Source organism: Triticum dicoccoides, chromosome 6B, assembly GCF_002162155.2.
Source record: "Triticum dicoccoides isolate Atlit2015 ecotype Zavitan chromosome 6B, WEW_v2.0, whole genome shotgun sequence".
In the NCBI taxonomy this organism is placed as follows: domain Eukaryota; kingdom Viridiplantae; phylum Streptophyta; class Magnoliopsida; order Poales; family Poaceae; genus Triticum; species Triticum dicoccoides.
This window is the reverse complement of record NC_041391.1, coordinates 98,617,764-98,641,454: the sequence shown is the minus strand read 5'-3', so window position 1 is coordinate 98,641,454 and position 23,691 is coordinate 98,617,764.

Sequence of the window (23,691 nt, the reverse complement as noted above, 5' to 3'; positions counted from 1 at the left end):
TATACGTGTGCACGCACGTGGTGCTGGCATGTCCCATACAACTATTTTGCTATTGTTAATCTAAGAATGCCGCTGGAAAATTGTAGCAATGCCACTATTAAAAGTAAATTACATTTTTTAATGAATCTTGTTTTAAGAGAATGTCTCTATTAATATGAATCAATGCAACCGTTTTAGAAATGCTACTATCCAACTTTGTTTTCCATCAAGATAAGTTAGATGCCTCTTTATGTCATAGTTTGTTTCATCCTCCTTTATCGGCAAGTAATTGCTTCCTTTTTTCCTCTGTTAAAACATGGGTATCTGTTCAACTTGTTGCCATTGCGACATTTTGCTTCGCTACGCGAAACAATTTTCTTGATTTCAGTGCAACTGCACAAAACGAGATTGGATTTCCTATTCGCTTTCGTAGATTCATATTTTATTATGGTCGTCTCATGAAAGGTCAGTACAGGCCTTCATCCACATGATTGTGCAGTGTGCTTTGAGATGTTGTGCTACTTGTATTGGTACTGTTTTAAATAAATGTTGAATTGAAGCTATTGTATTGCTGTCTTTTCCCATTAAGTAGTGAACAAAAATGGGACCAACCCAGACATGATGCTTGTTGCTTTGTTACAACAAACTCTGCATCACCCCCTTTATAAGTAGATGGAAGCACATATTGTTGTTGCGCCCACTCTCCCCTGGAACTATTTATGTTTTTCGTTAGTCTAATGCCGATGGTAAAATTAAGCAATGCCACTCTCAGAATTAACTACTGAATCTTATTTCAAAACTGCAACACTTGTTAGGGGTTGGCGGGATTACCATTTTTGTGCAGTTCAACTTGAATGTCACACCGGCGAGTTGGCGACTTTGCTTGGTGGAATGAATCAATCGCATTTTTTTAGGAATGGTACTTTTTTGCTTTGCCGTTCTTTATAAATGTTGAAACAAGGCATTGTTAAGATAATGTCTCAGTCAATATGAATGAATCACACTGATGGAGAATTGCTACTCTCCTGCTTTGTTTCCCATTAAGATAAGGTAGATCAGTAGATGCTTTTCTTGTAGGAGTACAAGTCATCAACCATTATTTCTCAGTAATTGTTTCCCTTATACCTATTGTTGCTTATAGGGATATCAAAATTAAAGCTCGGTCTTATTCCGACTTTGATTATAGTTGAACTGCACAAAAGGAGCCAATGTGTCCAAGGCAAACTGCTGCATTACTAGGTCCAGTTGGTCGTTTCTTGCAGAAAGAAGCAGTCACTGTTTGTGCTACATTACAGAAGGAATGACCGAGAAGCTTTACAGAGAATTAGTAGTCACTGGTGACATGACTAGTCTGCAGAGAGCATCGGCAACTCAAAAAGTGTCCAAATAAGTATAAGAAGCCATGACAGGACTCCATGATCATATGCATTACAAATTTTTGAATGGGAAAAGCTTGTCAAAGTTTAATTGTTGATGTTAGCAAGAAGACATGCATTTGATATTTTTGAGTGGGACGCCCTTTTCTATGAGCAGTGTTGATCATTTTTTCCTATTCATGTGTTCAGTTTAGAAGTAAACAGTTACTCTACTGAGATATTCCTATGTTAAGAGTTTGTTCTCAATATTGTCTATGTAATGCCAGGCCTTGTGCAATATATATTGGAGTTGGAAAACCTTGTCAAAATTTGGTCATTGATATTTTTGAGTGGGACGCCCTTTGCTGTGAGCAGCGTCGATCATTTTTTCGTATTCCTGTGTTCAGTTTTAGAAGTAAATAGTTACTCTGCTGAGATATTCCTGTGTTAAGAGTTTGTTGTGAATTGTCTATGTAATGCCAGGCCTTGTGGTTGATTGCAAAGTTGATCTTGGAATGTTATGGCATGCAACATCGCGAGCTGTTCACCGTGCCTATTGAGAATAATGCTTCGTATTGTTTTGCATGTCGATCTAATGCCAGTGATTTGCTTGTTAAGAAGATCATCCTCTTCTGTTGTTTCCATGCTTAAGAAGTTCATCGTCTTATGTTTCATTCATAGCCTATACGACAAGTCGGGTAGGTTAGACGTGAAACCATATGATCTTCCGACCAACTCATCATCTTAGGTCGTGATTGGATCGTCGTTTTCCAACCAAAACCGCTTGTAAAACTGAGGCTTGTAAATAAAAGCAGATGCTCTCGGGCAAAGTGCTTGGTTGGTCGATTTTGACAAGTAGTAAAATATACATTGGCCTCTCAAATTACACGCATAACCCACCGGTTTTACTTACAGACCTCGGGGCCTCGGTTTCATTACGCATGTATTTTACGCATTTTCCGATGACGAGTAAATTACACTTGTATCCTAATACATGTGTGAAATAAACCTGAGCTTCCAAGCGCGGCCTTACCGTTTCATGTTGTCTCAGTCTCTCGAAGGTGCTCATAGGTGTCCGATGATCCTGGCTTCCTGAATGAGCAGCGAGCGCTGTATCAGACCATCCATAAGGGCCTGCGAGGCCCTCTCCATCGTCCTTCGAGTTGTTGCTCTCGCCGTGGGGCCGAGCAATAACATGGTCAACAAACATGAGGATTCAGGAGATGACTTTATTTTGACTGGATGACAGTAGGGGCCTACTAGGGCCATTGCCGTACGTACGCAAGTGCCTCCTTATTATGTACAACTATATTTGTTTTGCTTCCTCCTGGTTTCTTGACATCACAGTCCCACACCATTGTCAACCTATGTAGTCAATATAAACGAGAGAATTGCACAAGGTGCGACCGACGGCTGGGACCAAGCAGCTCGAGTAGTATTTGTGTTTTTGAGGCGTGAGCACTGCAAAGTTTTTCTTGGCGATGCTTTCGTTGTTGTTCAGAGGAGAGCAGGGTATTGACTGGGCGAGCTGTGGCCCGTCTAGCGCAGGCAAGATATCCAGCCTAGGTGTTAATTTTTTCAAGATGAAAATGGCTAGCCTAGCTATACGTTTTTTTGAGGAATACCCAGGCAAGGTCAACTTGTTATTCTCCGCCCCGCTGGGCTGCAAATTTTATGCATTAGGCTTAACAGGAAAATGGGCTTTTAAAAATAATAAATGGGATGTAATTATAAAAACTGGGCAGTAACTATAAAAAATGCACCAAACACGAAATTAGTTTATAAAACATTGTTTATGGATTTTGAAAATCTTAATTTTTAATTGTTGCACGCGCAATGTTTCGTTGTATTTTTACGTAATACAAATTATATTTAATATGACTAGAATTTTCAGGATAAAAATATTTCGGATCCCATCAAAATGTGGGAAAATTTTATTGAATTCTGTCTTGACGGTTGCTTGAAATTACTAATCGTTGTCCTAGCAAGAAAATGGGTTGTACTTTTAACAAACTGTAAATGGGCTGTAGTAAATTCCATTAGAATTGAAAAATGGGTTGTACATTCTTACAAATCGCAAATGGGCTATAAGTTCTATGCCACACACTTGTGGGCCTACTAAGTTGACGCGTCCCCTAAAAAAAGGTTGACGCGTATGCAAGGCTTTGTCAACTTATTATAGTGAACACACGGCTCTAGCAGCAATGGCCGTTGGATGTCTATCCAACGGATGTTGTGCTTCTTCTAAAATCTCGCATATACTAGCTTCGGCCGTCCAAAAAATGATTCCTCCCCCTGACATCTGGGGCGCACCATTTTTGAGGCTGACCTGTGGGCCTACTAAGTTGACGCGTACCAAGGGCTTTGTCAACTTAGTCAATATAAACGATTCTAGCTGTAATGACCGTATGATGTCCATCCAACGGCCGTAGTGCTTCTTCAACCTCTGGTCTTCTTGCTCCAGCCGCCCAAAGTAGCGTCGGTCGTGCCGCATTTTCCTACCTCTCGTGGCCGGTTGTGATGCCACGAAGGCCTCACCGCCCCCTACTACTCCCACGACTGTCCCAGGGCATCCCTCTACTCACCCACACCCCCTGTTATTCTGCGGTGATGGCAGCCTCACACTGCAGCCGAACCAGTGAACCCTCGTACTCCTCTCCGCGTGGGCATCCACTGCCGCGTCTTCCCCAGCTCCGCGTCTTCCCCTTTGTAGGCCTCGCCGTCGTCCACTGCCTTGGTACTCTCGGCGCGGCGTGGTCAATGTGGTCAACGACCGACTTCCATCAGAGGAGTATTGTACGTGGAGAGGCTGACAGCTGGGTCCATGGCCACAACCCAGTTTTTTTGTGATTTGCAAAGTAAGTCGCTTTGTCAGGCCTGTTGGGCTACAAATCTTTCAAGACGAGGAGAGCTTCATTCAGCTGGCCGAGAAAATGGCCTATCAGTAATGGGAAATGTGGTGTACATTTTTAAAACACATCAAACCGGCAATTAGTTTCAAATTTCTTTTTTTCATTTCCAGATTTTAAATTGCATTGATTTTTATGCGTGGACAATTTGTTGGGCTTTATATTGATATACATTTGTTTTTAAAATCAGTTTGAATGTGACTCAAAATTTCGGGATTAAAAATATTTTGGACCGCACCGAAATATGCAAAATTTTGTATAATTTTTTAACCGTGGCCACAATATGGGCTGTAATGCTAACAAAAAGAATATGGGCTCCAAAAAAACCTTAAGAATTAGCAAATGGGCTATAAATTGTTAGAAATAATGGCAGATGGGTTGTATGCTATTTTCCACAGATTTGAGGCTTTCCTAAGAAAAGGTTGATGCACAAGCAGTGACTGTTGGATTTCCATCCAACGGCCGTCGTGCTTCTTCAATCTCTGCTCTTCTTGCTCCAGCCGCTCAAACAAGCGCCGACGGGACTGCTTGCTCCCTCCTCCCCGCGGCTGGCTGTGCTGCCGCACAGGCCTCACCGCCCCACCGTACTCCCATTGCTAGCCTAGCCATCCCTCTACTCACCCACACCTGCTGTTATTCTCCGGCTACGGTAGAAGAACCAGTAAACCCTCGTATAGTCGTACTCCCCTCCGCGTGGGAAACAACTGACGAGTCTTCCCTGCCTCCGTCTCGTTCTCTTCCTAGGCCTCGCCATCGTCCACCGCCCTGGTGCTCTCGACGCGGCCTGGTTAACATGGTCAATGACCGACATGCATCTGAAGTGGACTGTACGTGGAGAGGCCGATAGCCGGGTCCACGGCCGCAACAAGGAAGTGCCTCCTTATTATGCGCAAAATAATTATTCCTCCACCTGACAGCAGGGACCCACCGGACGGGCCACCTTATTTCACGAAAAACTATTTCCCCCTGACTACTGGGACCCACCAGCTACATCTTTGCACGCAAGGAAGTTCGTCCGAAAAAAAAATGATTCGCCCCCCTGAGTGCTGGGACCCACCACCTACATCTTCGCACGCAAGGAAGTGCATCTGAAAAAAAAACGATTCGCCCCCCTGACTACTGGGACCCACCAGCTACATCTTCGCATGCAAGGAAGTGCCTGACAGTCGGGACCCACCTGGTCGAAGCGTACATAGCATTGACATTCTGGTCGCGAACGTGTACGTACATACTGGTGGATGTAGAGGCGCGCACATAGTCCTGGCCATGGGAAGCCCGGCCCGGCCCGAAAAAGCCCGACCCGGCCCGGCCCGACACTGCCCCCGGGCCGGGCTCGGGCCTAGTTTTTGAGCCCAAAGGTCGGGCCGAGCCGGGCCCAGGCCCATCATTTTTGCCATTTTCTGACGGTCGGGCCGGGCTGGCCCGAAGCCCGATGGGCTTTTACGTGCTCGGGCCGGGCTCGGGCCCAGAAACACAGGCCCGATGGCCAGGCCAGGCCGGGACTGGGCCTAATTTTTTGTGTCGGGCTTGGCTAGGCCCGGCCCGAAGCCCGGCCCGGCCCGAGGTTTGGCCAGGTATACGCGCATGTGTCGTAGTAGAGGCACGCACGTGTCATAGTAGAGGCGCGCACGTAGCATGTACACGTACGTACAGCGGCTAGGGTGCAAGAAAGAAAATACGGCCACATACGTACATAGGGGCGGGGTCTCGAACGCCTACTCGCGCATATATACGTACGACGAGGGCTCGTGTACATGGCTGGGTCGGAACGGAGAAACAGCATCGTCGTCGTGTTCATGGGGAGCCAACTGGCTGGGTCGAAATGGAATGCGTCGTCGTGTTCATTAGGAGGGCTTGGACGGAACATGCAATGGAAACGAGGCCTGGCGTACCGCAGAATGGAGGAAACGGCCTTGTGTTCGACCTGCCACGTCCGAAACAGGTTCCTGTTCATCGGGAGGGGTCTGGCGTACCGCAAAACGGAGGAAATAGACCTCCTATGGTCGAAATAGGGGTCCTGTTGATCGGGAGGGGTGTGGCATACCGCAAAACAGATGAAACAGACTTGTGTTGGAGCGCTACGATCGAAACGGGGGTCCTGTTCATCGGGACGGGTGTGGCGTACCGCAAAACGGTACTCCACGGGATACTGTTCATCTCCACAGTCGACCTCCTCCAGCCTCCACGGGCTACTGTTCATCCACCGTCGACCTCCTCCAGCCTCCACCCGCGATTGTTCATCCACGGGCTCCTGCTCATCTAGCCTCCACCGCGCGCTACTCCACCGGCTACTGTTCAACCACCCCTCTCCACGGGCTCCTGTTCAATCACCCCTCCACGGGCTACTGTTCATCCACCCCTCCACCATCTACTGTTCATCCAGCCCTCCACGGGGTCGTCCTGTTCATCCAGCCCTCCACGGGGTCCTGTTCATCCAGCCCCAACCGGCTCGATCGATCGGGGTCCTGTTCATCCAGAGGCAACGCCACGGGTCCTTTCATCCACTCCCACCGCTCACTATTCATCCACCCCCCCGCAACACTCACTGTTCATCCAGAGAGGTAGCATCGATCGGCTTCAGTTAGCAGCAGTAGCGAAGGAACCGATCGCTCGGATTCAGTAACGCGTAGCCTGCAGCACAATCGCTTGGGTTCAGTTAGAGCCCAACGCCTCGCTCGGGTTCATTTTGAGACAACGCCTCGCACACACGCGTGTACGTGTATGAGAGTAACACGCATTGCTCGGCCCCCGACCACCCACTGTAACCAGGAACTCCCCGAAATTTTCCCCGCCCTCACTTCTACCATGGTTTTTTCCGTCATGGACGACCCAAAGAATGTCATGCAGCTGCGTCTCCGGCCCGCCCATGATGAAAAGCCCATTTTCTGTCATGATTTTTTGTCATAGAAGTAGGAGCCCACCACATCTATGATGATACCGGGTTTTGACACAATTATTGTCATAGAAGTGTCATATGTATGACAGAAAAAAGTTTCGTTCGGCCCAAAATGTCACGGATGTGTCTTTTTTTGTAGTGTAAGTGTTCCTCCGGTATTCGGGAGTTGCATAATCTCATAGTCATAGGGACATGTATAAGTCATGAAGAAAGCAATAGCAACATACTAAATGATCAAGTGCTAAGCTAACGGAATGGGTCAAGTCAATCACATCATTCTCTAATGATGTGATCCCGTTAATCAAATGACAACTCATGTCTATGGCTAGGAAACTTAACCATCTTTGATTCAACGAGCTAGTCAAGTAGAGGCATACTAGTGACACTCTGTTTGTCTATGTATTCACACATGTACTAAGTTTCCGGCTAAATCAATTCTAGCATGAATAATAAACATTTATCATGATATAATGAAATATAAATAACAACTTTATTATTGCCTCTAGGGCATATTTCCTTGTGTCTTCCACTTGCACTAGAGTCAATAATCTAGATTACATAGTAATGAATCTAATACCCATGGAGTCTTGGTTCTGATCATGTTTTGGACGTGAGAGAGGCTTAGTCAATGAGTCTGCAACATTCAGATCCGTATGTATCTTGCAAATCTCTATGTCTCCCTCCTTGACTTGATCGCGGATGGAATTGACGCGTCTCTTGATGTGCTTGGTTCCCTTGTGAAATCTGGATTCCTTTGCCAAGGCAATTGCACCAGTATTGTCACAAAAGATTTTCATTGGACCCGATGCACTAGGTATGACACCTAGATCGGATATGAACTCCTTCATCCAGACCCCTTCATTTGCTGCTTCCAAAGCAGCTATGTACTCCGCTTCACACATAGATCCCGCCACGATGCTTTGCTTAGAACTGCACCAACTTACAGCTCCACCATTCAATATAAATACGTATCTGGTCTATGACTTAGAGTCATCCAGATCAGTGTCAAAGCTTGCATCGACGTAACCATTTACAATGAGCTCTTTTTCACCTCCATAAACGAGAAACATATCCTTAGTCCTTTTTAGGTATTTTAGGATGTTCTTGACTGCTGTCCAGTGATCCACTCCTGGATTACTTTCGTACCTCCCTGCTAAACTAATAGCAAGGCACACATCAGGTCTGGTACACAACATTGCATACATGATAGAACCTATGGCTGAAGTATAGGGAATGACTTTCATTTTCTCTCTATCTTCTGCAGTGGTCGGGCATTGAGTTTGACTCAACTTCACACCGTGTAAGCCATGCAAGAACCCTTTCTTTGCTTGATCAATTTTGAACTTCTTCAAAACTTTATCAAGGTATGTGCTTTGGGAAAGTCCAATTAAGCGTCTTGATCAATCTCTATAGATCTTGATGCCTCATATATAAGCAACTTCACCGAAGCCTTTCATTGAAAACTCTTATTCAAGTATCCTTTTATGCTATCCAAAAATTCTATATCATTTCTAATCAACAATATGTCATCCACATATAATATTAGAAATGCTACAGAGCTCCCACTCACTTTCTTGTAAATACAGGCTTCTCCAAAAGTCTGTATAAAACCATATGCTTTGATCACAGTATCAAAATGTTTATTCCAACTCCAAGATGCTTGCACCAGTCCATAAATGGATCGTTGGAGCTTGCACACTTTGTTAGCATCCTTTCGATTGATAAAACCTTCAGGTTGCATCATATACAACTCTTCATCCAGAAATACATTCTGGAACGTAGTCTTTACATCCATTTGCCAAATTTCATAATCATAAAATGCAGCAATTGCTAACATGATTTGGACAGACTTAAGCATCGCTATGGGTGAGAATGTCTCATCGTAGTCAACTCCTTGAACTTGTCGAAAACCTTTCACAACAAGTCGAGCTTTGTACACAGTAACGTTACCATCAGCGTCAGTCTTCTTCTTGAAGATCCATTTATTCTTGATGGCTTGCTGATCATGGGGCAAGTCAACCAAAGTCCACACTTTGTTCTCATACATGGATCCCATCTCAGATTTCATGGCCTAAAGCCATTTCACGGAATTTGGGCTCATCATCGCTTCCTCATAGTTCGTAGGTTCGTCATGGTAAAGTAACATGACCTCCAGAACTGGATTACCGTACCACTCTGGTGCGGATCTTACTCTAGTTAACCTACGAGGTTCGGTAGTAATTTGATTTGAAGTTACATGATCATCATCATCCGCTTCCTCACTAATTGGTGTAGGGGTCACAGGAACAAATTTCTATGATGAACTACTTTCCAATAAGGAAGCAGGTACAGTTACCCCATCAGGTTCTACTTTCCTCCCACTCACTTCTTTCGAGAGAAAGTCCTTCTCTAGAAAGGATCCAATCTTAGCAATGAGTTTCTTGCCTTCAAATCTGTGATGGAAGGTGTACCCAACAGTCTCCTTTGGGTATCCTATGAAGACACATTTCTCCGATTTGGGTTCGAGCTTAGCAGGTTGAAGCTTTTTCACATAAGCATTGCAGCCCCAAACTTTAAGAAACGACGACTTGGGTTTCTTGCAAAACCACAGTTTGTAAGGCGTCATCTCAACGGATTTAGATGGTGCCCTATTTAATGTGAATGCAACCGTCTCTAAAGCATAACCACAAAATGATAGCGGTAAATCAGTAAGAGACATCATAGATCGCACCATATCTAGTAAAGTACGATTATGACGTTCAGACACACCATTACATTGTGGTGTTCCGGGTGGCGTGAGTTGTGAAACTATTCCGCATTGTTTCAAATGAAGACCAAACTCGTAACTAAAATATTCTCCTCCACGATCAGATCGTAGAAACTTTATTTTCTTGTTACAATGAGTTTCCACTTCACTCTGAAATTCTTTGAACTTTTCAAATGTTTCAGACTTATGTTTCATCAAGTAGATATAACCATATCTGCTCAAATCATCTATGAAGGTGAGAAGATGATACCCGCCGCGAGCCTCAATATTCATCGGACCACATACATCAGTGTGTATGATTTCCAACAAATTTGTTGCTCGCTCCATTGTTCTGGAGAACGGCGTTTTAGTCATCTTGCCCATGAGCCATGGTTCGCAAGTACCAAGTGATTCATAATCAAGTGATTCCAGAAGTCCATCAGAATGGAGTTTCTTCATGTGCTTTACACCAATATGACCCAAACGGCAGTGCCACAAATAAGTTGCACTATCATTATCAACTATGCATCTTTTGGCTTCAATATTATGAATATGTGTGTCACTACTATCGAGATTCAACAAAAATAGACCACTCCTCAAGGGTCATGACCAAGATATTACTCATATAAATAGAACAACCATTGTTTTCTCTGATTTAAATAATAACCATCTCGCATCAAACAAGATCCAGATATAATGTTCATGCTTAACACTGGCACCAAATAACAATTATTCAGGTCTAAAACTAACCCCGAAGGTAGATGTAGAGGTAGCGTGCCGACTGCGATCACATCGACTTTGGAACCATTTCCCACGTGCATTGTCACCTCGTCCTTAGCCAATATTCGCTTAATCTGTAGTCCCTGTTTCGATTTGCAAATATTAGAAACAGAACCAATATCAAATACCCAGGCACTACTGCGAGCATTAGTAAGGTACACATCAATAACATGTATATCACATATACCTTTGTTCACCTTGCCATCCTTCTTATCCGCCAAATACTTGGGGCAGTTCCGCTTCCAGTGACCAGTCCCTTTGCAGTAGAAGCGCTAAGTCTCAAGCTTAGGTCCAGACTTGGGCTTCTACACTTGAGCAGCAACTTGCTTGCTGTTCTTCTTGAAGTTCCCCTTCTTCCCTTTACCCTTTTTCTTGAAACAGGTGGTCTTGTTGACCATCAACAGTTGATGCTCTTTCTTGATTTCTACCTCCGCAGCCTTTAGCATTGTGAAGAGCTCGCAAGTTGTCTTATCCATCCCTTGCATATTATAGTTCATCATGAAGCTCTTGTAGCTTGGTGGCAGTGATTGAAGAATTATGTCAATGACACTATCATCAGGAAGATTAACTCCCAGTTGAATCAAGTGATTGTTATACCCAAACATTTTGAGTATATGCTCACTGACAGAACTATTCTCCTCCATTTTGCAGCTGTAGAACTTATTGGAGACTTCATATCTCTCAATCCGGGCATTTGCTTGAAATATTAACTTCAACTCCTGGACATCTCATATGATCCATGACGTTCAAAACGTCATTGAAGTCCCGGTTCTAAGCCGTAAAGAATGGCACACTGAACTATCGAGTAGTCATCAACTTTGCTGTGCCAGACGTTCATAACATCCGGCGTTGCTCCTGCAACGGGTTTGACACCTAGCGGTGCTTCCAGGACATAATTCTTCTGTGCAGCAATGAGGATAATCCTCAAGTTACGGACCCAGTCCGTGTAGTTGCTACCATCACTTTTCAACTTAGCTTTTAGTAGGAACGCGTTAAAATTCAACGGAACAACAGCACGAGCCATCTATCTACAACAACATAGACATGCAAATACTATCAGATATTAAGTTCATGATAAATTAAAGTTCAATTAATCAAATTACTTAAGAACTCCCACTTAGATAGACATCCCTCTAATCATCTAAGTGATCACGTGATCCATATCAACTAAACCATGTCCGATCATCATGTGAGATGGAGTAGTTTTCAATGGTGAACATCACTATGTTGATCATATCTACTATATGATTCACGATCGACCTTTCGGTCTCAGTGTTCCGAGGCCATATTTGCATATTCTAGGCTCGTCAACTTTAACCCGAGTATTCCGCGTGTGCAAAACTGTCTTGCACCCGTTGTATGTGAACATAGAGCTTATCACACCCGATCATCACGTGGTGTCTCGGCACGACGAACTTTCGCAACGGTGCATACTCAGGGAGAACACTTGTACCTTGAAATTTAGTGAGAGATAATCTTATAATGCTACCGCCGAACTAAGCAAAATAAGATGCATAAAGGATAAACATCAGATGCAATCAATATAAGTGATATAATATGGCCATCATCATCTTGTGCCTTTGATCTCCATTTCCAAAGCATCGTCATGATCACCATCGTCACCGACGCAACACCTTGGTCTCTATCGTAGCATCGTTGTCGTCTCACCAACTATTGCTTCTACGACTATCGCTACCGCTTAGTGATAAAGTAAAGCAATTACATGGCGATTGCATTTCATACAATAAAGTGACAACCATATGGCTCCTGCCAGTTGTCGATAACTATGTTACAAAACATGATCATCTCATACAATAAAATTTAGCATCATGTCCTAACCATATCACATCACAACATGCCCTGCAAAAACAAGTTAGACGTCCTCTACTTTTTTGTTGCAAGTTTTACGTGGCTGCTACGGGCTGAGCAAGAACCATTCTTACCTACACATCAAAACCACAACGATTTTTCATCAAGTGTGTTGTTTTAACCTTTAACAAGGATCGGGCGTAGCCACACTCGGTTCAACTAAAGTTGGAGAAATTGACACCCGCCAGCCACCTGTGTGCGAAGCACATCGGTAGAACTAGTCTCGTGTAAGAGTACGCGTAATGTCGGTCTGGGCCGCTTCATCCAACAATACCGCCAAATCAAAGTATGACATGCTGGTAAGCAGTATGACTATTATCACCCACAACTCATTTGTGTTCTACTCGTGCATATAACATCTACGTATAGACCTAGCTCTAATACCACTATTGGGGAACATAGTAATTTAAAAAAAAATCCTACGGACACGCAAGATCTATCATGGTGATGCATAACAACGAGAGGGGAGAGTGTAGTCCACGTACCCTCGTAGACCGTAAGCGGAAGAACTATGACAACACGCTTGATGTAGTCGTACGTCTTCACGATCCAACCGATCCTAGTACCGAAAGTACGACACCTCCACGATCTGCACACGTTCAGCTCGGTGACGTCCCATGAACTCTCAATCCAGCTGAGTGTCAAGGGAGAGCTTCGTCAGCACGACGGCGTGATGACGGTGATGATGAAGCTACCAGCGCAGGGCTTCGCCTAAGCACTACGATGATATGACCGAGGTGGATTATGGTGGTGCGGGGCACCGCACACGGCTAAGACAATGATCAACTTGTGTGTCTATGGGGTGCCCACCTCCCTCGTATATAAAGGAGTGGAGGAGGGGGAGGGCCGGCCCTCTCTATGGCACGCCATAGTGGAGTCCTACTCCCACCGGGAGTAGGATTCCCCCCTTCCAAGTAGGAGTATGAGAGGAAAGAAGGAGGAGAGAGGGAGGAAGGAAAGGGGGGGCGGCCCCCCTCCCAATTCAGATTGGCCTTGGGGGGGGCCCTCCTAGGCTGCCTCATCCTCTCTCCCACCAAGGCTCAATAAGGCCCATACACTCCCGGGGGGTTCCGTAACCTCCCGATACTCCAGTAAATGCCCGAACTCACCCGCAACCATTCTGATGTCCAAACATAGCCATCCAATATATCGATCTATATGTCTCGACCATTTCGAGACTCCTCGTCATGTCTGTGATCACATGCGGGACTCTGAATAACCTTCGGTACATCAAAACACATAAACTCATAATACCGATCGTCACAGAATGTTAAGCGTGCGGACCCTACAGGTTTGAGAACTATGTAGACATGACCGAGACTCATCTCCGGTCAATAACCAATAGCGGAACCTAGATGCTCATATTGGTTCCTACATATTCTATGAAGATCTTTATCGGTCAAACTGCATAACAACATACGTTGTTCCCTTTGTCATCGGTATGTTACTTGCCCGAGATTCGATCGTCGGTATCTCAGTACCTAGTTCAATCTCATTACCGGAAAGTCTCTTTACTCGTTCCATAATGCATCATCCCGCAACTAAATCATTAGTTACATTGCTTGCAAGGCTTATAGTGATGTGCATTACTGAGAGGGCCCAGAGATACCTTTCTGACAATCGGAGTGACAAATCACCAGTAGGGAAAACCCTAGCAGTAGCGCGGGTTTTGTGCTCACTAGTAGCGCCGGAGGGCGCGCTACTAATAAGGCGCTATAGCTATTGCTTAGCAGCAGCGCGTGCTTGCCCGTGCTACTGCTAGGACAAATAGTTGTAGCGTTTGTTCGGTACCACGCTACTGCTAAGGTAACTACTTGCAGCGTGTTTTCTGTCCATCGCTACTAGTACTTTTTATTTTTTTTATTTTTGGTGTATTTATGCACCATCATACAAATATTGATACAATACCAGTTATGAGGTTTACATCATTATGTCCATAACAGTGTGTCAAATGAAGGTGGATTAGGTTCAAGTGGAGGCAATATGTGGTGCATGTCCAAAGTATACTACTAATCCAAACTTGATCTAGTTTGGACTAGTAGTACTTTTGATGTGCACCACATGTTGCCTCCACTTGAATCTAATCCGCCAGCACAAGCTATTTAATCATCCTCATAGTCATTACCACCAACAATATTTATTTCTGTCTAAAAAAACAGTATTTATTTAATCACCACTAACACTAGCTAATAATCATCATCATAGTCATTACCACCAACACTAGCTATTTTATCATCATAGTAATATAGTGTAGCACATCATCATCCTGAAACTCATTTCTAGCTAGCTAATCACTCCTGCTGCTCTCTCTTAGGTAAAATAACATAAAACATGTATAGCTCTCCTCCTTGATCAAGCTGGAGCATGCAGATGAACCTGTCTCCTAATCGTGGGTAGCACATCTGTTTGCTGCCCCCTAGTACTTCTCTGCGCTCCCCCATCACATATTTGGTCCAGTCTTGCACTATTAAGCATCCGTCGCTAATCTTGAATGCACTAAAGTAATCTGTAGGATATCTTGGCCATAAGCTGATAATACTCATGGTACCTTTAGTCTCGATCCCATAAGGCACAACATTCATCGGGAGTCCCTATTGAAGAACATCATATGTTAACATACTTAGCAATGAAGTTTAGTTTCAAAAATAATGTATGGAAAAGATGCACTGATGACAAATAGTAAAAATCTTACCATCCTTCCTAAATAGATGTGACCGTAGTTCATTCCGAACACTATTGGTCGCACATTTTCAGTACTAACATTTCTAAATGCAGGAAGAAAATTTATCTTGACAGTATCAAGATCCTCAAGCCATGAAACATAATGACTGAGCTCCTCGCAGTTGAGTTCAGCCCCAGGACAGTATACGGTCCTGTCTACCAAGCCCTGGACATGTTTGCTTGCACCGAAATAAGCTGACAATACAAATTAGTTGTCAACTATTTTTGAATAAACAATATCGATCAAAGACATAAATATGGTTGAGAAACTTACATAATGGTATAACTGGAGGCATCTGCACATCGACCCAGATGTCGGTATTACCTTCAATATCATCTTCCAGACGAATATCAAAGGTGATAACCATATTAGGCTCAAATGCATAAGTCTTGCATAGTGCTCGCCATGTTTTGCATCCAAAATAGGTGTAGTCGTCTGAATTGTACAATTTTGCATGGAAAATATTACCATGCTCGGTCTTCAAGTAAACTTTCTTTTCCTCCATACTATGACTGAAACCTATCTTATCCAATACAAAAACTCTTGCATGGCAGGGGATACGCTAGTAGAATAGTAAAAAAAATATAAGTGGAAGCAAATGAAGCAGATGGCATGCTTAATTACGAAAAAAGACTTGTCGCTGTGACTTACTGTATCCACTTCGACGTTCTCGTCCAGCTTGATGCTGAAGCACCTATCATCATCTAGGAAGATTCCATCGCACAGGCCGCGCTCGTCTTCGCAGTATTTGCAAATACCGAAATCCTTTTCGTCGTCAGACATTTCCTATGTTCATAGTTAAAACATTAATTGAAAATCGATCAAAGACAACTACCAAGATACTCAACACACAAATCCGGGGCACTCGATATTTCCTACATATTCTGGCACAAGTCATGCCAAAATTCACGGAAAAATCCGGCATGACCTTTGCTAAAATAGGACATATCGAGCGCCTGAAATTTGCCGGAACGGAAATGAATCAACACTTCGGCAAAACATAGGCCACTCGGAGGTGTAACCTGCAAACATGACGGACCACTTGGATATTGAGCAACACAAGATATATATTTCAAAATATCTTATAAGACTCAAATTAGCATGCATTCAATAAGCAAAAGTAAATCATCTCATACATCCGTACATCGTCGAATATTATCACTAATACATCACGAATAGTGTCATACATATAACATCACTAATACAACTAAAACCCTAGCACACGACGGGTATCGACGCAGGCGGTGGACACCCACAGAGAAGGAACCATCACGGGATCATAGCTCCAGTGAGATCCCCGAGAACCTGTCAGGTATTAGAGAATGGCCTGTGCTCCAACGCAAACAAGTAGCGACGGACGTGCGTGTCCTCCTCACTGACACGGTGACGCACCACCTCCGCAGAGTCCTTGAGCCTCTCGATCATCACTGGCCCACGCGACCGCCACTAAAGAAGGTTCGGGTCAACGACAGGCTGGCTCCTCACCAACCTGCGCCCCCCGGTAGGTAGCGCCTCCCAGTACCACCCCGGTGGAGCCCAGTCCCGGGCATGGCCGATCTGGTCAAGCAGGTGTCATCCTCCGCCGACTCGACGACGAGGATGCGGGATAGGCATCGCCCACGTCGAGGTGGGAAAAATTGCTTTAACTAAAAAATAGAAACACGTTCTTACTAACTAGTTCTATTAATTCAACTAGTTCTTACTAAAAATAAACTTAATATAAATAAAAATATTCTACTACCTAATTAGTACCTAGTTCTTAATATGCAACTAAAATAAACTTACTATAAATAAAAATAAACTTAATATGCAACTAAAATATAAAGAAACCCTAGGCAGAGGTAGGGGAGAGGGAGGAGCGGGTGTGCTCACCTCGGGTGACTGCGACGAGGGAGGGGCAGGGTGGCGTCGAGGTCGGGGCGGCGTCCGGGGCGGTGTTGAGGTCGGGGGCGGGGGCGGCGTTGAATCTGGGGTCGGGGCGGCGTCCGGCGCAGCGTTGAGGTCGGGGGCGGGGGCGGCGTTGAGGTCGGTGGTCGGGGCGGCGTAGAGGGTGCGGAGAGTGCGCGGCGGCCGACGGGCGACGGCGGCGGCGAGAGTGGAGAGAGTTAGATTTGGGGGAAAGTGGCGTGGGGAAGGACGAACCCCGTGGTTAAGTCAGAAGTAGCAGTAGCGCGTTCCGAGAAAAGCGCTGCTGCTATCTTAGCTACAACGCATTCTCTGATACACGCTACTGCTACTCCTTTCTCTTTTTTCCCTTTTCCATTTAGTTTTCTTCACATTTTATTTGTTTCCTTTCACCTTATTCTATTTCTTTCATTTTCAATTACCTTTCCATTCTCTTTCCATTTAATTTTATAACCTTTAGCAGCAACGAGTTTATATTAAAATGCGCTGCTACAAACAACGTAGCGGAAGCGCGGTTCGTCATAGATCGCTACTACTATGTGTAGCCTATGGGCTAAGCCGTGGGAATTTTAGTAGTAACGTGTGTACAACAAGACGCGCTACTGCTAGATCTTTATCTGCAGCGCGGTTACCTCAGGCGCGCTACTGCTAATTAGCACCAGCGTGCTTTTCTGACCCACGCTACTGCTAAAGTTCTGTGTATAGAGTTTTCCCTAGTAGTGAATCCTAATCTTGATCTATGCCAACTCAACAAGTACAATCGGAGACACCTGTAGAGCACCTTTATAATCACTCAATTACGTTGTTACGTTTGGTAGCACACAAAGTGTTCCTCCGTATTCAGGAGTTGCATAATCTCATAGTCATGGGAACATGCATAAGTCATGAAGAAAGCAATAACAACATACTAAACGATCAAATGCTAAGCTAACGGAATGGGTCAAGTCAATCACATCATTCTCTAATGATGTGATCCCGTTAATCAAACGACAACTCATGTCCATGGCTAGTATACTTAACCATCTTTGATTCAACAAGCTAGTCAAGTAGAGGCATACTAGTGACACTTTGTTTGTCTATGTATTCACACATGTACTAAGTTTCAGGTTAATACAATTCTAGCATAAATAATAAACATTTAGCATGATATAAGGAAATATAAATAACAACTTTATTATTGCCTCTAGGGCATATTTCCTTCACGAAGAGCATGCCAAGTTGATGTGATGGCACAGAGAGGATCGTAAGAAAGACGGGAAGTTGAGAGCACCCGCTGATGGGTCGTACTGGAGAAAAATCGAGAGAAAGTACTGGGCTGAGTTTGCAGGTGACCCAAGGAACATATGGTTTTGTTTAAGTGTGAATGGCATTAATCCTTTCGGGGAGCAGAGCAGCAATCACAGCACCTGGCCCATGACTCTATGTATGTATAACCTTCCTCCATGGATGTGCATGAAGCAGAAGTTCATTATGATGCCAGTTCTCATCCAAGGCCCTAAGCAACCCGGCAATGACATTGATGTGTACCTAAGGCCATTTGTTGAATGGAAACGGTGTATGTGTGTGGGATGAGCACAAATAGGAGGAATTTAACCTACACACGTTGCTGTTTGTAACCATCAACGATTGGTCCACTCTCAGTAACCTTTCAGGATAGACAAACAAGGGATACCATGCATGCACGCACTGTTTAGCTGACACCGAAAGTATATACCTAGACAAATGCAAGAAGAATGTCTACCTGGGCCATCGTTGATTTCTTCCGACCAACCATCAATGTCGAAAGAAAGGCAAGCATTTTAAAGGCCAGGCAGATCATCGGAAGAAGCCTGCCATGTGTACCGGTGATCACGTACTTGCTATGGTTAATGATTTACACCTAATCTTTGGAAAGGGTCCCGACGGACTATCTGTTCCAAATGACGTTGAGGGACGCGCACCCAAGTGGAAGAAGAAATCTATATTTTCGGACCTACCCTACTGGAAAGACCTAGTGGTCCGCTCTTCAATCGACGTGACGCACATGATGAAGAACCTTTGCGTGAACCTGTTAGGCTTCTTGAACGTGTATGGGAAGACAAAATATACACCGGAGGCACGGGAGGACCTGAAACGTTTGCACAAAAAAGACAGCATGCCTCCAAAGCAGTATGAAGGTCTTGCCAGCTACCTCTTACCAAAGAAGAGAAAGAAATCTTCTTTGAATGCCTGCTCAGTATGAAGGTCCCGTCTGGCTTCTCGTCGAATATATAGGGAATAATAAATATGCCAGAGAAAAAGTTCCAGAACCTAAAGTCACACGACTGCCACGTGATAATGACACAGCTTCTTCCGGTCGCATTGAGGGGGCTTCTACCGGAAAACATCCGATTAGCCATTGTGAAGCTATGCGCAGTCCTCATTGCAATCTGATTGATCCATAAATCATACAAAGGCTAAGGAGTGATGTGGCGCAATGTCTTGTCAGTTTCAAGCTGATCTTCCCACCATCCTTCTTCAATATCATGACGCACGTCCTAGTTCATCTAGTCGATGAGATTGTCATTCTGGGCCCCGTATTTCTACACAATATGTTCCCCTTTGAGAGGTTCATGGGAGTCCTAAAGAAATATGTCCGTAACCGCGCTAGGCCAGAAGGAAGCATCTCCATGGGCCATCAAACAGAGGATGTCTTTGGTTTTTGTGTTGACTTTATTCCTGGCCTTAAGAAGATTGGTCTCCCTAAATCGCGGTATGAGGGGAGACTGACTGGAAAAGGCACGCTTGGAGGGTACTCAATAATATGCAGGGACGGGCATTCTTGGTCTCAAGCACACTACACACACTGGTGCGCGTCGGTCCTAAACAAACAGTTTTTTACCCCTTTCCGCGACGGCATTTGGAAGCATCGGCAAGTGAGTGTGGGCGGCATTTGGAACCGTCGCCAAGTGAGTGTGGGCGATAGGGGGGGGGGTCCTTCCCACACGACCCAGAAACCATCAGAGATATGTCCTCCTGGCACACAGGTTCGGCAAAATGAGGTCGTGTGCGACCGGTCAGCACTCAAATACGGAAATACGTACAATAGAACTAAAAAAATTCTATTATACAATGAAATTGTTTCCGGTTCCAAGTACATCCCACACAGTCAGTCTCGTCTAAACCCGTTCGTATGCACATCCCACACAATTGCTCCAAGGAAAACGTTTTCGTTCATAGGTACATCACACACAATTTTTCCCGTTAAATCGTTTGTGTTATTGAATTAATCACACACGGTCCATAGAAGAAACTGTGTGGCAAAGGCTGTCCATGACACACAATTTTTATATGGTAAACATTTGCGCAAGGTGGCCTAACGCAAACAGTTTTCAAGAGAAAGTCGTGTGTAATTGTTCATTGATCCAACATGGTTTACTCCTAGAAACTGTGTGCGTTTCCTGAGGTCATCGCCCACGGTATTTTTTCAACAACCATTTGCAATATCAAAACCTAATTAGCAGGCTAATTTCCCTATTATTAATAATCCATTTATTAATATAATTGGCATTCGTATTAAGCACACAATATATTTCATTTCCATATTAAGGAAGCAGAATTTCATAATTGAAATACATCAGAGTACAACATGATATAGCTTCAACACTCAGCTACCCCATTACACAACTGCACCAGCAGCAAGTTCCACATGCAACATGTAAAACCTTTCGAAATTAGCATCATAGACGGTATATAGACAAATGCATCTCATCTGGAAAACTGCTGATGCGGAAGGCGAATATTGAGCCTTCATTCATGTTGAAGGTCTTTGCAACTTTAGGCAAGTGCCTGTGGATGATTCACCATCCGTCCTTCGTCCTCTTCAGGAACACTTCAATATTGAACCGTGGGTGTTGTATTAAAACCTTCCTCGCCTCCTGACCATATAGGTGGTTTGAGAGGTAATCATCAGTGAACTGCTTTGGAAAGGCCTGAAAATAAGGATGTGCATAAATATCTTCTCTATATTGGAAACGGGGCAAAGGAATAAAAAATGGCAAGATATAATAGTTAGTACCATCTTGTAGTGAACTGATGTCTTCTTCATTGTGCAGACAAAGATCTTGTTGTTTTTTGTTGCTAATTTCTTTATCCTAACAATCTTTCTGAGTTTCTTGATTTGATTGATATTCATGGACAACTCATTTCCCCATATGCAAAAAGGGTCGAATAGTGGGTCAAAACCTCTGACAGCAGGACCTACATGTGCAAGACCAAATTATCAAAAACTAAAATATTAGAACGGTTCCTGCAATTGCATAATAATGTGCTATTAGACAACGGACCATGCACGTGCTAACCTCGATTGTAAACCTCAGTGCTTCCCATTGTTTCCCTGCAACACATATAAGGTAGTTAGTCATCAGGTTAAGTAAGGGTTCGCATGCTATCAGTAAAATATGTTGATGAAAAGTAAGCACATTGCAGATTCATCAGATTAATTGAAGCCACACGGAAAACCCATTTACCCAAACCAAGCACGATTAAGAACTAGGAAATATAGCACCTGTATATGTTTCTCATGTATTAAGTGCAGCCAAATCGATTTATTCCTCACATGCACAACAATACAAAATTCTACCCACGACAATGGGACATCGCATTGCAGAATTCAACCAAGCATTTAACTAAACACCACAACAAATGAACCGAACATTAACTGAGCACCACATTGCACAATATAACATTGAACCAAGTAGTTAACTAAACACCACAACAAATGAACCAAACATTAACTGAGCACCACATTGCACAATATAACATACTCCTAATAGAAGATCAGAGAGTTAACCAAACAGTTAACTGCAGCCAATTGTAGCAATTGTATTTGTTTCTTATGTATTTAATACAACCAAATCCAATTTATTCCTCACATGGTATACAATAACAAAATGCACCCACAATTTTGTAAAGATAAATTCGATTTATTTCTCACATGGAAGACAATACAAAATTGTAGCCTGAAGAATTGAACATCACATTTGCAGAATTGAACCAAACAGTTAACTGAAGACGACAACTAATTAACAAAATAGTTAATAAGTGAGCACCACACTGCACGACATATAGAACATATACACTAGAGCAACAGATTGCATGGTGAAATTAGATAGCACAATTCACAAGATTTTGTGAAGGAAAGGCAGGCGCAACACACGCAACGGGTAAACCGAGCATGCTTAACGGCGTAGCTAGGAATTGGCAAGGTGCTCCTCCAAGATCTCGGGATCGGCATGAATGGCAGCCATCGCGACCTCATCTGTGCGTGCGGCCGCGATTTGCTTCTCCGCTGCCAAATGCTCCTTGAGGTCCTGGCTATACTGCTTGCACCATGGCTTAGGCCGGTGCTTATTTGGTGGAGGGGTCTGTGATTTGGGTGGAAGATGTCGCGCTCGCACCGATGGTCGGGGCATGTGGGATGTTGAAGGAGGAGGAGGATGGGGGTCGGGTGTGGATTACCTGCCTGGATAGAGGAGGCCGAGGAGCGTGAAGGAGGATCGCCGGCGAGTAGGCGGCGGCGCTGCAAGCAAGGAGTGATGGTTTCAACTTGGAAAGGAAGGTGGAAAGAGGGTAAATGTGGCTTTTGGTAATGGGGAGGGGGCGGGGAGGTAGATATTTCTGCGAAAGCCGAAAATTTGAAATCGCTTCAGCCAAAAAACTAGCGCGCAAAGTGTCATCAGACACGGTCCCTTATTCAGAACTGTGTACGACATGTGGACATCACAAAATATTCAGAGAGCTTAACCCGTGTGTGATGAGTTTGAAAGTCAAATGTTTTGGTTCGAATTTCCATGGTTACAGTGGTCATCCACGTCATTGCATAAATTGGGTACACAAAGGAGACTACAGCACACCCACACTTCTTAATGGAGCAAGTTCAGCAATTAAATAGAGCTAGCCACTACTGGAATCTGGCAATTTGCCGTCTGCCACCTCTTTGCCATCCGCCAGCTGACGGTAAAGAGCCTCTTTCCCATCCGCTTCCACAAAGCGGACGACATAGAAAGGGCTGATGGCAAAAAGGCTATTTGCCATCAGCTGACTCTTTGCCATCAGCCAGCTAATGGCAAAGAGCTGGAAGGCAGACGGCCAAGGGCCAGGTGGGCCCCATAGGGCACGGCGTGGCTAGGTGAGGTTCTTTGACGTCCGCCAGCGGACGACAAAGAGGAGACGTAGCCCAGCCCTAAACGGCCGCCCTCTTTGTCGTCTGCTAGCAGACGGCAAAGAAGGCCCACTTAACGTGTCGTGTTGTCTCCCCTCTCTCTCTTTCTCTGTCTCCCCTCCCGTGCGCCCTCATCTCTCCTTCCCCACCGCTATCACTGCCGCTGGCCAGCCCTGCCCCCCGGACCCAGCCCCCGCCACCGTCCAGCCCCCACTGCGCCCCGTCGCCCCACCGCGCACCGTTGCCGGAGAGGCCAGCACCGGGCCGCCCTGGTGCCGGACCCTCCCCGCAGCCTTGTGCCGCCCCGCCCCGCTGCAACCCTCCTCCCCGCGGCCCCTACGCCGCCCCGCCCCACCGCGCCCTCCACTGC